The 12,382-nt window shown below is 26.6% G+C and overlaps 1 long non-coding RNA gene across 1 annotated transcript; it reads right to left on the reverse strand.

The window, feature by feature from the left end:
- Positions 1–8,270: 8,270 nt before the first annotated feature.
- Positions 8,271–9,645, reverse strand: LOC130668392 (uncharacterized). Its single transcript, XR_008990009.1, has 2 exons — positions 9,007–9,645; positions 8,271–8,592 (listed from the first exon to the last, which is right to left on the reverse strand). It is a non-coding gene; the product is annotated as an uncharacterized LOC130668392 (long non-coding RNA).
- Positions 9,646–12,382: the final 2,737 nt, after the last annotated feature.

A 12,382-nucleotide genomic window follows, 5' to 3' on the forward strand; every position in this document is an offset into this window, starting at 1 on the left:
TTCGATTGCTAAAGACTTTCGACGACGAATAGCGATAACAAAAATACAATTACAGTAATATCATTAGGGCCAAGATGATTTGCTGACGTTGGCATTTGAAACATCGCTTAAATTTTTTTGACGTTGCATATGAGTGGCGTCGTGGCCCTGATAATAATAATGATAGCGATTAGTTTGAGTATATATACGGCTGAAATTTAATCAGAAAAAATAGTAGTCATCAAAACAGACTACAATTCATTTTTTTTTCTGGTGAACAAAAAAAAAAAAATTGATAAAATGTCTATAAAAAATTTACTTATTTTTTTCTTCTTGATCACGGTCGCCGAAATGAGGGTAAGGACAATAATTATTCTACTTGATAACATTTTAAAAAAAATATCATTATTATGTAATTAGATTTAATTACATGCATAGTAATGTATAACTGCGGTAAAAATTTACCAATATTTAAATAATTGATTTATTAACATTTAATAAATTGTGTATTAAACAGTCGTCTATATTTATATTCAATACTCTACATTTATCAAATATTGATCTTTTCCATCGACTAAATATTACTAAATTCATATTAACATTTGATACAACGTTGATCAACAGTTAATATATGAACGAATCAAATTTTTTTTACAAGCCCTTACGGCGCCCTGTAGAAAAATATATTCATATAGGGGAAGGGGGGCAAAACGGGCCCCCTAAAATTTTGGATGCCTCGAAATATTAGCGGGCAAAATGGGCCCCCCCAAAGTTTTTAACATGAAAAGTGTTGGGGGGAGGGGGTAAAATGGGCTGTCTAGACTTTGAAAACCTACGAATATTTTTTAGCCAAACGGGTTCCTAAAATTTTTTTAACAGATATGATTAAAGAATTATGATAAGGGGCAAACTAGGTCACGAGTTCAACAGCATTACTAACTATAATTTTTTTCAAAAACAATTTATTCTATATAATCGAAAATAATTAAAATGTAAGCATTCAAGTAATGAAATTAAGTTATTTTTAGATCCAAATTTTCACTATCAACTCTTTTTTTTATACTAAACACACAGCAAAAAGTTTCAAAACACAAAACAAGCGACAAACATACATTGAGTTTTGTTGGGAGCCCGTTTTCCCAACTTTTCAGGATTTTTTAATTTTCATAGACACAGCAAATTAACACCAAAAACTCAGCAGAAGGAAAAAAAAGTGAAATAAGCTGAAAATCTTGCATTATAAAATTTTTTTGAGGCGGCCCATTTTGCCCCACATTTTAAAATTTTCTATTTTTAATGGACAGAAAAATTAACGTCAAATACTTGGCGAGGGAGTAAAAAAAAAGTAATACAAGTAAAAATACTGAGGATTTGAAAATTTTTTTCTTAAGGGGCCCATTTTGCCCCCCTTCCCCTATATACTATTTGGCTAGACTATATTTTTTTTCATGTGCGACTTTTAACACGTCCTGAGTTAAAAAATTCGCGTTCGAGGTATGCAACAAGTTCTACTTTAGTAATCAAAATCCCCAATGAGAACTATGAGGTCTCAATGCGAATAATTTATCAATTTTAACTTATAACTCAGACTTCAAAATCCTCAACGAATGAAAAGTCATAGTTCGGACTTTTAAAAATTTTAGATAGAAAAGGGAGGGGAGAGAAAACATCGAATGAGACTTTTGAGGTTCAAATCTTGATAAAATTATTTCTGTATGTTTTGAGTATTTTGAGGCTCTAATCCAGATTATGTTATTCCAGTTTAGTCCTCAAAGTGGTAAAATGGGTCGTAACTACTACTTTGAGGACTAAACTAGGATAACTTTCTATGCTATTGTCAGTCTCCAAATTCGAAAGTGATCCTCGAAAACCCCATTGAGAACTTTGAGACTTAAATCCGAATTTGTTTTTTGACTCGGGGTATTACGCAAAATAAAAAAAATAAACATATATTTTGTTTATTATAGTCAGTTAAAACAAGCATTCAAGGATCGATAATAACAGTGGAAACATGTGATTGGAATATCAATAAAAAATATGAATGTACTTCTGAAAATCATAATAATTCAAACAGCAGAAGTATAAATATTTCCAATGGTGTAGCTTCCCTTAATGGTCAACAGCTTGTCAGCAATAATGGTACTAATAACAACAACCATGGAGAAGAACTATGTCCAACTGAAATCAACGGAAGAATCGCTACTCGTAACGATCATAATCAAGTCAAAAATTGTGTCTACGATAGTATAACTGGTACGCTCCTTAATGAAAATGTATATAATAATGAAATGACCATCACTATTAATCGTGATAGCAAAGGTATTATAATGCGGAACCTACGTAATAATGTCATTAAAATAAAAATCAAAGGTAATAGTGAAGGTATAGAGATAGACAATGGTAACAATAATCGTCTCGAATTAACTATTGACGGTAATAGTGAATCTATAAAAATACGAAGTAGAGACAATAATGTTATAAATGTTACTGTTCTTGGTAATAGTGACAAAATTCACATTGGAAATGAAAATAACAACGAAAGTAAAATAACTGTTAGAGGACGAAGCGGATCGATTACTACACAAAATATGGGGCAGGGGAGAAATAATATTTACGAAATTAATGCTCCTAATTATTAATTTACTGACTACTAAATGAACTAATTAATAACAATAATAACAATAATAAAAATAATAATAATAATAATAATAATAATAATAATAATAATAATAATAAAAAGTTTGGAAAATCCAAAAGTGCATGCCTTGAGCATTCATGTGAATGATACTCAAGTGAAGTAAAAGTTTATTACATATACAACAATTTTTCATTGAAAACCTTTATATTATTTTTAATTTTAACATATTTTTTTGTATCGACTGTTAATTAAAAAAAAATTAGATTAAAAATTTTTAAAATACCCGCCATTTTACCTAAGAAACGCCAGCTGCTAGTATGTATACTTTAGTATAGGTATATTCCCGTATGAAAAAACCATATACTGTCGATAATATATAAAAAAAAATATGGTAAATAACTGAACATATATGGCGGCAAAATCATTAATATTGATTAATATATGATTTATCATATATAATAATTTATACGTTTAATATTATAATAATCCAAAAAAATACAAATAATCTTGACTATGTTCACTCTTGAAATAAATATATATTTAAAAAAATAAGTAATATGGCTGCTCAAAGGGTAGCAATTGTCGTGTTATGCCTATCTAAAAATATTAATTATAATTAAGCCATAAGATATTGAGCTGCCATTTTCAAAAGGGGTCTTCGCATTAACTATACGAAGATATTAAAAAAAAATTAAATTGGAAAATTGTATTTTTCGGAAGTTATAGTGTTTACTAGCCCATGACTCCTGAGGAATTTAATGCGATAAGTCACTAAAAACAGATATTTTATAGAAAAATCGTAATTAGTCGACTCAAAAATGTATAAAATCTGTTGTTTAATCATTTTTCTTTGTAACAATATATTTTTTTGTATCATTTAAGTGTATTTATAAATTTAGAAACAATTTAATGTGACGAAATCGAGTTTTTCATTTTCAGGCGAGTATAGAGCATAGCCTCAGCGCTTCGCGCTCAAGGCATGCAATATAAACACTAAAATCAGATATATTTTTACTTTTATATCCTTTATATTGAAACATTTATATTTTCCTTCCCTTGATGTATTAATGAGTAATAAATTTTTAAAAATTAACTGTAAGAAATTAAAATATTCTTGAGTTTAGAAATTTCTACTTGCATTTGAATATAGTGGTGTGGGTACTCAAACTAGAGGAAATCACCTCGGGAATTCGATATAAGCAATTTTTTCTTCTGTTGCATAAAAAAAAAATTGTGGGTTTTTTTCAGACATTTTTTAAGTTAGTAATCACTAAGGCCAAGAATTTGGATTTTTTAAAAGAGAGAGATAAAAGATGGGAGGAGCTGAATTTCTGATTGGTTGAATTTTTATAGATTTGTATTTGTTTATTTGAATGGACTGAAAAGAGCGATGAAACACAAATAAGTTTAACCAATGCAAAACAAATATACTAGTCACATAACCATGTATATTTGTAATCTTGGTGTGGAACTTTATTGGTTGAAACTCTAAAATATGCAGTCAACTATATTTTGGATGAATAAAAGCTATTCAGCGTGCAAATCATGGTCCAATTAAAAAAAAATTTTGTAATCTGTCGGCTAAATTAATATCATCTAAAATATTTGCAAAATAATGCCTTTAGTTTTAATTCATTCAAAATATAGTTGGGTGGATATTTTAGAGTTTCAACCAATAAAGCTTCACATCAAGATTACAAATATGCATGGTTATGTGACTAGTATATCGCGTGCCAAATGCCAAAAGGGCGTATTACAGCAGTTAGATAGGGTTCCATGCCAAGAGGGCGTATAAAAAAATTTTTTTTGCCATTCTTTTTAGAATCGCTCGAAACGTAAAGATCTGCAAAAAAAATTTTTGACGTACTAACGCCAAAGGGGGGTATCTAAAGATATACGCCCTTTTGGAATTTTTTTTTGATTTTTAGGCTTAGAACATGTTAACAAAACGATTGCCACCAAAAACAAAAAAATTATACGCCCTTTTGGTTCTTCAAAGCTAAAAGGGCGTATAACTTTTATACGCCCTTTTGGCATTTGGCACGCGATATTTGTTTTGCATTGGTTAAACTTATTTGTGTTTCATCGCTCTTTTCAGTCCATTCAAATAAACAAATACAAATCTATAAAAATTCAACCAATCAGAAATTCAGCTCCTCCCATCTTTTATCTCTCCCTTTTAAAAAAACCAAATTCTTGGCCTTAGAAATCACTAAGAGATTTTGAATGGAAATTGCGATCATACGATCAATTTTTTCGTAGTTTTAATAGTGTGCTTACAAAATTCCACCTGTCTGTTCACAATCTCCGATTTATCTCAGCCTTCTTAAGAATTCACGACATAAAATTATTTATTTAATTTAATACGCGAAGATTATAAATTCTAAAAATTTAAAAAATATATTCATTTTTTTTCAAAAACATTCATTTGAACATTTAATAAAAAAATATACTTATCATATCAGTGTCATTAAATTGAAATTAGTGTAAAAAACCGATGATTTATAATGAAAAAAAATAATAATGACATTAATTGGGGAAACTTTGATGACCAAATTCGACTGCTAAAGACTTTCGACGACGAATAGCGATAACAAAAATACAATTACAGTAATATCATTAGGGCCAAAATGATTTGCTGACGTTAGCATTTGAAACATCGCTTCAATTTTTTTGACGTTGCAAATGAGTGGCGTCGTGGCCCTGATAATAATAATGATAGCGATTAGTTTGAGTATATATACGGCTGAAATTTAATTAGAAAAAATAGTAGTCATCAAAACAGACTACAATTAATTTTTTTTCTGGTGAACATAAAAAAAAAAAAATTGATAAAATGTCTATAAAAAATTTACTTATTTTTTTCTTCTTGATCACGGTCGCCGAAATGAGGGTAAGGACAATAATTATTCTATTCGATAATATTTTGAAAAAAAATATCATTATTATGTTATTAGATTTAATTACATGCATAGTAATGTATAACTGCGGGAAAAATTTACCAATATTTCAATAATTGATTTATTAACATTTAATAAATTGTGTATCAAACAGTCGACTATATTTATATTCAATACTCTACATTTATCACATATTGATCTTTTACATCGACTAAATATTACTAAATTGATATTAACATTCGATATGTCGTTAATCAACAGTTTACATATGAACGAATAAAGTTTTATTACAAGCCTTTACGGCGCCCTGTAGAAAGATATATTGACATTATATATATACGGGAATATATGCCGGCAAAATCACATACAGACGACATCACTTAAGGTACAAATCGCATACACGGAAAAAAAAATAGGCGTTGCAAAAGGACGCAATCCTGTGCAGCACTTATTATTTTTTCCACGTATATACTTTTTGGCTGGACTATACATTTTTTCATGCGCGACTTTTTAACACGTATTACTCTCTGAATATGAATTAGTGATTTTTCACTAATTTCAAGTGAATATTCACTATAATTGTCAATGTTACAATCGTACCACGCAGAATTAGTGAATATCCACTAAATTAATATGTGAATATTAGAATTCACTGATTTGATAAGTGAATATGAGAATCCACTAAATTGAAAAGTGAATATGGGAATCCACTGATTTCATCGGTGAAAAAAAATATTATATTGCGAAAAAAAATATAAGACACTTGTAATTAGATCCGAAATGTAATTAATGTATTAGAATCATTACTTAGAGGAAGTATACATGATTTTGATTGATGAAAAAATCCCGGTGACTGCTGGGCTCGAACCTGCATCCTTCCGATTCAAAGTCTTTGATGCTATCCACTGCGCTGACCTGCGCATGTGATCGTGTGAGTGTAAATAGTATATTCGTTATGATACCAAACAATAACTGATGAAGAAATAAAAAATCCGTGATGTTATGATTGACGTACTCTTCATATAAATATATTATTGTTCTGTACTTCTATTTTTTTTTTATTTTGAAAGTTTTTTATTAAAATTTTTAAAAATAGCACCATAATTATTAATTATATTTATATCTAGTAAAATATTTAATTATTTGTTAGTTAAAGTTACTAGTGAAATTGTGAAATTCATAAATTAAGAAGTGAATAACAGTTTGACTTGTAGAAATTATGAAAATATCGGTAGTTCAGTAGTGAAAATCACTAATTTGCTAGTGAAAATTATAGTACTAAATTTATTAGTGAGAATTCACTAATTTGTTATTTAAATACACTGATTATGAAGTGAATATTGCTTCACTAACGTAATTAATTAAATTTCCACTAATTCATGTTTACAGAGTACGCTAAATAAAAAAATGAAAATATATTTTGTTTATTATAGTCAGTTAAAACAAACATTCACGGATCAACAATGACAGTGGAAACATGTGATTGGAATGCCAATAAAATATATGAATGTACTTATAAAAAGCACAATGTTTCAATCAACATAAATATAAATATGTCCAACGGTGTCAGCAATAAGGATTCTACTGACAACAACCATAGAGAAGAATTATGTCCAATTGGAACCAGCGGAGAGATCGAAATTGTTAACGATCATAACAGAGTTAGAAATTGTGTCTACGATAGTATAACTGGTTCGGTTACTATTAAAAATGGACATAATAATAATAATACCATTACTGTAAATCATGATAGCAAACTTATTCGTATACTGAACTCAGATGATAATATTAATAAAATAATAATTAATGGTAATAGTAAAGAGATATGGATAAAAAATGGTAACAATAATCGTGTTGAATTAACTATTGCCGGTAATAGTAATTTTATAGGTATTACTAGTGTATACAATAATAATATAAAAATTACTGTCCTTGGTAATAGTAACGGAATTGAATTTAATAATTATAATGAAAACGAAACTAAAGTAAGTGTTAAAGGATATAACGGGATAATTAGAAAGGTAAAACTATTTTGAATTTTCGTAAATAAAGTGGCATGAAATTTCAAAAATTTCTTGTAAAATCGATTTAAGGACAATACTTTCTGAATTTTCAAATTCAAACTTAAATTTAAAAACATTTGATTGAAATTTACGAAGAAAATTTAAAAGTTCAAAATATATTATTAATTTTAAAATTAAATTATGAAATTTAATATAAGATTTTTAATTTTCAAATACATATTTTAATTTTAAAGATTATTTGAAAATTCAGTTAAAAACTTTTTAATTTTACAATAAAAATTTTGAAAATTCAAATTATTGTAATTGAAAATGTACACGGAAAAAAAATTCACGGATTTTTTACGATTTAACTATCGTAATTTTCATTATATAGTATTGTAACGCTGGACTATAAGTTTTCAATAATAATTTTTACAATAGACTATCGTAATTTTTATTTTATAATTTATACTACTACCAGAAAGAAAAAATCAGATACTATAGAGTAAATTATACAAGTTGTGTTAACATAAATTCTAATACAACTATCGTAAAATGAATGAGTCGGTAATGTAGAATTTCTTTAAATATAAAATAATAATTAGAAGTCAATGGAGTAAAATATATTTTCTTAAAAAAGTAGAACTTATAATTAATAAAAAAGAAAAATTTATCATTTGGAATTTTTTTTTTTTTTTTAACAGTTAAATTGAGAAGGAAAATACAATCTCGAAATAAAAATAAAACATGTTGAAGTAGTAATAATAAAACATTTATTTAATATTTTTTCAAACATATTTTTTTGGTATATATAAAATTTATGAATAAATAACTCATTTATTTGTATTCAAAATACGCACATGTAGAAAATTAAAAAAACCATAGGTGCAATTTTTTCGAATACTTTTTTTCTATAATTTATCATTTTTGAAAAAAATCCAAAAATTATTAGGCGTCTGCTAACTTCAGTATCATAAAGAAATGTTGAATGTCCATAATTTGAGGTTATTGAAATGTTTTACCTCTCGCAAAGCCGGGTAAAATTATTCATTGTCGACAAATGAAGATTATCCTGTAACAAAATTAGGAGAATTGAATTTATTAGAAAAAATAAATTTTCATTCATTTAGAATCATTTATCCTATGACCACAAAATACTACTAAATTGTTTATAAAAATAAACTTCTTGTCCAGATAAATGATTTTAAAACGAACGATATACATGATACTGAAGTTAGCAGATATCTAATAATTTTTGGATTTTTTTTTAGACGATAAATAATTAAAAAAAAAATATTTAAAAAAATTGCACCCATAGTTTTTTAAATTTTCTACATGTGTATTTTTTTAGTTTTTTTTTTTTTGTAATTTCTTTGGTGAAAAAAAAAATCCGAAAATTACTAATTATCTGCCAACTTCAGGATCATACGATATACTCACAGAATATTAAGTTTAATAAAAATTGAATAATAATAATTATACTTACACCACCAAATTATTATATTCCACAATCTATGTAGGTTTGTAATGACGAAAGTACAGTTTTTATTTTAAATTTCTTATTTACAATTGTCCGAAAAACGTCATGAATAATAACCTCTATTTCTGCACTACACTGTGGATAAAGATGAACTGATTTATAAATATATATAGTTGAACCACAAATAATACAGACAAAGTAGATGTCATCATTTGTATTTATATATATATATATACACTCATACAAGCATCACATCATGGTTTGTGACAACACTTGTCTTTCATACGTAAACGCTTCAGATGGCATATACTATACCATTTCAGAAAATTTACAATCCAACTATCGTAATTTTTGTAGCTTGTATTGTAAAAACATAGAGGCAGCACTGTAAATTAAAAGGAAGAATAAAAGAATAAATAGTATAATTAAATCTTATTTTTTATTCTTTTACTATTTACGATAGTAACATTGTAATATTTCTTATTGAATTGATTACAATAAACTCTTAATGAAATTACGATAGTGAATAGTAAAAAATCTTTTAAAAACTGTAAATTTTCGTATCATATATTTGAATGTTACAGATAATAAAAGTATAGTCCAGGATTACGATAGTAATATTGGAATTTTTCGTCGAATTTTTTTTCCGTGTAGCGTATTTGTTATTGCGCATGTCTTAAAATTACAAGATGGCAGAAAAATTTTACTGTTGGCGGTTAATAGCGATTTGGGCTATTTTGAATTTATAGATATATAATTTTTTTGCACACCTCAATCGCGAAAGCGTTGGGTGTGCTTTACTGTCACTCTCTCGCTCTCGGCCCTTTCACTGACTTTAAATTCTCTCTACTTTCTTTATAGTACACCAAAGTTGTTAATGGTATATACCATTTTAAAGGAAATTTATTAAGGAACATTTTTCAATGGCATCAATTAGTCAAAAATTGCATATACTCGAGCCTCGCTTTCGTAGAGGTGACGTCCGCGGAGATTATCTTGCATTACCAAGCTATCGCAATGTCAAGTATGAGAAATTGTTCTTAATGTCGGCGATAAAAGTTTGGAATGGACTGCCCAATCATTGTACATCTAAGCCTACACTGAATTAATTCCGTATTTCTTGTTATGAGTATTTTCTTACCTCAAAAACATAATGTTTTGATTATTATTGTGCTTTGACTGTTGAGTATTGATTTGATGATTGAGCGTTATACTGTTATATTGACATATTGTCAATAGGTTAAAATTTTACGTTTATTATATTTAAGGTTTATTATGTTTTATGTTAAAATTATATACTATACTTTGTAATTATTGTATATTTTTGGATGGCCGCAAGTAGTTTCGACTACATGGTCAATAAAATAAATAAATGATAATAATAATAATAATAATAATGATAATAATAATAATAATAATAATAATAATAATAATAATAATAATAATAATAATAATAATAATAATAATAATAATAATAATAATAATAATAATAATAATAATAATAATAATAATAATAATAAAAAAAATATTAATAGTAATAATAATAATAATAATAATAATAATAATAATGATAATAATAATAATAATAATAATAATAATAATAATAATAATAATAATAATAATAATAATAATAATAATAATAATACTAATAATAATAATAATAATAATAATACTAATAATAATAATAATAATAATAATAATAATAATTAATAATAATAATAATAATAATAATAATAATAATAATAATAATAATAATAATAATAATAATAATAATAATAATAATAATAATAATAATAATAATAATAATAATAATAATAATAATAATAATAATAATAATAATAATAATAATAATAATAATAATAAAAAAATAATAATAATAATAATAATAATAATAATAATAATAATAATAATAATAATAATAATAATAATAATAATAATAATAATGTTATCCTTATTTGATTCATGGTATGATTAATTTTAAAAAATGATTTAGTCCGAAGCCCCCAGTGCGTCAATTGTGGTGTTCGGACTCGTCTAAACACGATAACTTTCGAAAAACAAGACTTATCGACTTTTTTGCACACCTCGAGCGCAAAAGCGCTGGTGTGCTTTATGATCGCCCTAAATTTTTTGACTCATTCACTCACATTAAATTATCTCTAGACTTTTTCGATTACACTAAAATTGGTCAAATTTTATGCCAACACAAAGACAATTTATTAAAGAATAACTTCGACCCAATATTAAGTCGATTAATTATTCCATTAAGGCCATTCTTTATGGGTGCCCCCCACTTTTTTTTTAAAAAAATGTGGCACCGACTGGTGGCCAGCAGCCGCAGTAAAAAAGGTACTAGAGCTGAAAAACTTTATAATTAAATTAAAATTATTTAAAATAAGCAGATACAAAAAATATGAATTTTTTAATGAATCAAACAATTAAGATTATTTTTTAAAATCATTAATATGTTTAAGAAAAATCTAAAACCGAAGATTGGAAAATAATATTTTCATTGACCTTGAACTGTCAATACCATATTTATTTAATATGAGTAATTAAAAAAAAATTTCAATATTTATCAAAAAAAGGCCAACGTACAAGGAATTTTGAAGACATGTAGAGAATTAAAAAAATTACTGACAGGAATTATAAATACCCAGTAGAGCGTAGTTTCTTCAATAAATATCAGCAGTACATTTGCCATTTAGTAATTTTTTATTTTGACAGATGTAAACATCAGATCTGAATTATTTATTGGGCGCGTGCAGGGCGCTTAAATATAGAAGCGGGAAAAATTAAACTTATAAGACATTAATTTGGTTAAGAAATAGTAACCCTGGAAAAAAAGAATTTGCCTAAGTTGTATATAATAATGTATGAATATATATATTTTTTTATAATTATGTATGAATTTATGTATGTTTATCCATGATCATATCAAAATTCATTGATACTATAAAAATAAAAATTGTAGATTTTTTTTTACTTAAACTTTTTAATCTGTAGTAATCAGGAAATACGAGAATCGAAATGAAAAAGACAGTCGCTTCGTCTCTCCCGCGGATGTCGTCAGTGATATCTGAAGAATTTTAAACAAGAATTGAGCAGCCATGGCCCAGTAATTGGAAAAATTCTGAACTTTTTGTTTACCGCAGGGTTTCCGCGAGACTTCCGCGGAAATGACAAAGCTACGGTATTTTTCAGTAGAAAACAAATATTTTCGGATTGCTGGGTTGGTGAACATTGGTGAACATGGGTGAACATGCTTTGTCTATGACATTCTGTGTAGAGGAGTCCGTAACTTTGCTCCCGTTGGAAATATACTGTCACAGTATAAACATTTTTTAACTTCTCGCTAAGATAATTGTAAATTTTCAAAAAT

Source organism: Microplitis mediator, chromosome 1 (assembly GCF_029852145.1).
Source record: "Microplitis mediator isolate UGA2020A chromosome 1, iyMicMedi2.1, whole genome shotgun sequence".
Lineage (NCBI taxonomy): Eukaryota > Metazoa > Arthropoda > Insecta > Hymenoptera > Braconidae > Microplitis > Microplitis mediator.